Source organism: Alligator sinensis, unplaced genomic scaffold, assembly GCF_000455745.1.
Source record: "Alligator sinensis unplaced genomic scaffold, ASM45574v1 scaffold176_1, whole genome shotgun sequence".
NCBI lineage: Eukaryota > Metazoa > Chordata > Crocodylia > Alligatoridae > Alligator > Alligator sinensis.
The window spans coordinates 373218-378416 of NW_005842471.1; positions in this window are offsets into that span (position 1 = coordinate 373218).

A 5199-nucleotide genomic window follows, 5' to 3' on the forward strand; every position below is an offset into this window, starting at 1 on the left:
GAGTGCTAAAACAGGGTGGCACACTACTCAACAAAGTAGCTGTCAATCACGTATAAACTCATGCGATTGCTATACTGCCATAGCCCGCCTTATGGCAACGCAGGGCACTGTGTAGACAAAACAACGGTTTATTTGGTTTTAAAACAGTAATTTGACTAGCAACACTGTTCAATCCAGAAATCTTCTCACCTTCCCTATAACATGGTAACAAAGCATGTTATTATGCCAAGAATTAAATTGTAAGTTATCTTTTTTTCAGAGTTCTATGCAGACTTGAATGTAGCAGTTGTCTTCAGAATTCTGCCTCAGTAGAAACATTATACAGGCAGGATATACACAAGAGAAAGTTTTGTACTTTAGTAATCAACATTTTAATAATTTAATAATTTCACACTGGGATGTGAAATGCCACAATCACTTCCCATTGTATATACAGAGAAAACCATATGCTATGTCAAGTGTTGGTAAACACTGATTGTTTAATGGTATGCATCCTTCTGTGTAATGGTTCATCATTGCTATTTGTAGTGAGCATAGTTCCCTATTATCTGCCCACTGATTGATAGTTATTATGGAATTATACTCTTCCTTCTATATTTATTATTGGTTAAAAAAAGAGGCTCCCTGGGGGACGTCTGTCTGTGTCAGTGACTCTCAGAGCTAAGGACAGATGCTCACTTTTATGAATATATTAAAAAAATTAGCCATTTCCTTTTTAACTTGCCCTTTGGTAAGTGGTCTTTTTATCTGTATGTTATTGCATACTTAAAGATGTCTATGCCTGTCCAAAGCTGTTCTCACAACCACATGGATGAGCGTGATTTATTACTTAGTTTTCATTTAATATATTGGCAAAGGAATACCATCAGTACCTTGACCGTTGTTGCTTTAGGACAGCTGAACTTGTGTATAAAGGCGCAATTACACTAATTTGTGCTTTTACAAACATGGCTTGAAAACTTAGAAAGTTCAAAAATCTCCTACCAGCATCTGTCTGAAACTTGACTGCTCTTCAAAGTAAGCAGAAGGTTAGAGCCAATTATGCAGGAGCCAAGATCTAAAAAAGGTAATCTGTCTGCTGTGAACAGACAATCCCAACAGCCAGAAGGACCAGAAATGTGCAGTGTGTATGTACAACCATTACTTTTAATCACATTAAAAACACATCTTGTAAAGTTGTCACCCACATAGCTGGCAGTTCATTATGTTCTCCATGTTAATTAAAGAAATGTAGTTTCACCCAATAAGGTGGAGACAGACATGATCAAAACAATTGCAAATTACTGCCCTGAGTAGTATATAGGGTACCCCTCTTGTCTAGCTGACAAGCCCTGCCCCGTGACAGGTGTCCTGCCCTTAGCCCTGCCCCCTGGCTGCCATCTTGCGGCCAGAAGTCCCACCCGTAACCCCTGACCTTTGTCACCAGAAACCCCACCCTTTCCCCCCAGAAGTTCTCCATTTTGGGGTGTTTCTGGCCCTAAAATAGGAAGTTCTGCCCCATCACATGCCCTTATGACATCAGAAGACCCACCCCGGACCACCATGTTGGTGGCCATCTTGGTTGCCATTTTCTGTCCCACAATATCCTGCTCCCATCACATGGTCTGTGACCACATAAGGCCCAACCCCCAGCAGCCATGTTGGTGGCCATCTTGGTTGCCATTTTCTGTCCCAGAACACCCTGTTCCCATCACATATCTCTGTGACATTGGAAAGGCTGCTCTTTGACTAGGAAATGCCTCCCCCTGAGAATGGTGCTGAACCAATTGGGACAAGTATAGGGGGGTGGGACCTAGGCTGGCAGTCCCTGGCCTGCCTCTTATCTAAATCCTGTTGGAAAACCTTCCAAAGCAGGCTGTGTATTTTCTAAGACCATGCTGATGCAGACAGAAGCAAATATGGATTCTTATGCTTTGGAAGCCTCAGACACCGTTCAGACCTCTCTCACCAGCACTATGGATAAGATCTCAGTGGCTGAGATGGATTCCTGGACTCCCAAAACAGATCCAGGGACTGTGGCAGACCCCCAACAAACTGCATCATATCAGAGCCAACAGCAGAGAGTATGGGAGTGGCAGACAAACTAAACCCCAAGGGCTCTGCTGAGGTAACTAATCTAGATTTTGTTTTTTGGAGGGAGCAGCTTTCTATGGCAACAGGGTGGGCCTATGTTAACTATATCATCTCTTTGCAGGTAGATGATGCCTTGATAGAGTTTTCAAAACCCACGTATTGGTGGACCTATGAGAATAAAGTTCTCATGTGTCAACTGGTTTTGTTCATGTCTAACAGAGAGGAGTTTAAGACAAGACTGAAGATGGGTGTATCAGTTTGTCTGAGTCCCTGGAGCGCATGGAGCAGGTACACAAAGTTATGGAGGTTACAGATCAGGGGTATGAACCCACGGAGGTTTCAGAGCAGGGGTATGAGCCTATGGAGGTCACAGAGCACCTCCCTGTTCAGAGAAGGAATTTATGTGCATCTAAAAGTGAGGAGTTCAAGACATGAATTATCCTGTATGTGCTATTTTTCATTGCCTGATTAATAAACCATGTTTGACCACTTCTTAAATTTTGTTGTTCATCATTTAAATCCACCATGTGTGTGTTGTTGAGGAGGGTACCACAGTTACCAGTCATGCCTATACAGGAGGCTTTGTAAAGGAAATTTATTACACTTCTGGGGCAGCAGCGAGTTTTGGTGGGGTGAACTCACTTTTTGAAGCAGCCAAAAGTCAGGATAAGAATCTGAACAGAAGTCAGGTGACTGCGTATCTTTCAGATCAGGATGCTTACACAGGTTGTAAGCACCCTGATCACCCTACACAGATTGGTGAGAAGACAGTTTAAAGGAAACAAGACTGTTGTTTCAGATGTGGATGCACAATGGCAGGCCGATTTGGTGGATATGTAGCAGTTCTCCAAACACAACAGTGGTTTTAAGTACAACTTAACAGTGATAGACATATTATCCAAGCATGCCTGGGCCGTGGGGCTAAAAGACAAGTCAGCGGGTGAAATATCCAAGGCCTTTAAAAGCATTTTCTCAATGAGTCATGTGCCTCAAAAACTAGAGACTGACCAGGGGAAAGAATTTTTAAATAAACGTTTAAGCAAACTGCTAAAACCATATGACATCCACCATTTCCTCAAAGTATTATGTTCTTTTTAAATAAAAATGCTACCCACAATGCTTTTCAGATGAAACAATTACAAGACCACACCTCTTTTGCCTGTGGATACCATTGTGTGTTTTTCCTGCACCACCATAACAAGGGGTTATCATTTGAACACTGTGGCAGGGCACTGTTGGTGCTTGCCACTTTAAGGGCTGAGACAAGCAGCCAGCAAACATGGTGGCCATTTTAGATCTCTGGCCACCTATATAAACAGAGCAGTTCACTGCTGACAGAAGGCAGAAACATTACCTGACTGCAAGGCCGAGTGCAACATTTTGTAGGTAAGGGCAGGAGCTTAAGGGGATTGTTTGGAGGCTCCTGGTCCTGGGCATGACCTAAAACTGCACCCTGCTGGGAGTGGGTGGCCTGGTGGTGTTCCCAGTGGTGCAGGAGCCCTCAGGAATTGCCAGGTCAGTTACCACCACAGTGAAAGGTGGGTTGGGGCGCCTTAACCCCTAGCCCTGACATCACTATGGGTACAAGGGGGACAGGCATGGCTACAGCCACCTGAGCCCAAGGACGGTGTAAGAATCAAATGGGACCAGGCATGGCTATGGCCACCTGAGCCCTTGCTAGGGAGGGAAGTCCTGTGGCCCCAGTGATGGGGTGGGCCCAGTGAGGGGGAAAGCAGAGGGCTGTGAGCCCAGTATGTGTGTGTGTGAATGTATAGAGTTGCCCGGTGAGGGGCATGGGGTGAAATTAGCCCAGGGTTTGGCACAAGGTCAGACCATGCAAAGTAGGGGAACTAGTGGGAACCAAAGGGACTGCGTGGCGAAGCCAGTACATGAGTAGTGAATCCTGATGGCCTAGAGGGGTCGCTGAAGGAGGAGCAGGGTGGTAGAGTGTGCCCTGGTAATGGGCAGTATGCCAGAGGCCCTGGTGAAAGAGGGGAGGAGGGGAAGAGGCCTCCTGTGAGAGGGGAGGTGGTGTGTATGTGTGTGGAGCCCAACTTTGGACTCAATTTGCTTTGGTCTCAGGCCCAGAGTAATATTAACTTGGATACCATCTGTGAGGCTTGGGCTGCGGTGTAGGGGGGGAACAGATCCGCAGATGGTGCCCCCAGGCATCAGGGCAAGAATGGGCAGCCTCCCACCTAATGAACACCATAATTATTTATCATCAAGGCATGGCAGAAGAGGAGGTGGGCGGTTGGTCCAGAAACAGGTAGATGGGCCATTGACAGACCGGCCCTGAGAGCCCCCTGTTACAAACACATTTTAAAATTGTATTCTGGAGACTTAGTATGAAACGACCACATAGTGATGCAGCTTGTAAATAGTGAATACAAATCTTTCCATGTGACTGGACCTGCTAAAAACATGTTATAATATACTCAGACATGTCTCTTGCAATGACTTCCACAAAAGTGTTTCTTGACTCAAGAAGTCTATGGGCCAATGAGAGACAAAGCGCTGCTCGACCTGGTACTGGCTACTGGGGATGACCTAGTCAGCGACCTAGTTATCGATGGGAAGCTGGGTACCAGTGTCCACGAGCTGATCACCTTCACCATCCGCCGAAAAGCTGGCAAGTCAGTCAGCAACACGGAAGTCCTTGACTTCAGGAAAGCCGACTTTGACAAGCAACAGGAGGCTTGTCAGTGAGGCCCTAAGGGACCATGACCACAGGCAGAGGAGAGTTCAAGAAGAGTGGCTGATCCTCAAGGGAGCGATCCTCAATGCACAAGCTAAGTCTATTCCATCTCGGAGGAAAGGCAGCAAGAGGGCACATCAGCTCCCCTGGCTCTCCAGGGACCTAGCAGACCTCCTGAGGCTAAAAAGAAAGGCCTACAAAGAATGGAGGATGGGAGTCACCTCCAAGGAGGATTATTCTGCACTGGTCCAGTCCTGTAGGGAGCATACCAGGAACTGAACCAGATGGGGCAACTGACAACTGACGCCCAGGAAAAAGCCAACCTATTAAAAAGGTACTTTGCGTCGGTCTTTCATCAGTCCCATGGGACACCCATGCCCGCTACGGGACAGGGAAGTCCGGGTGAGGGTGATCCCCTGCCCTCCATT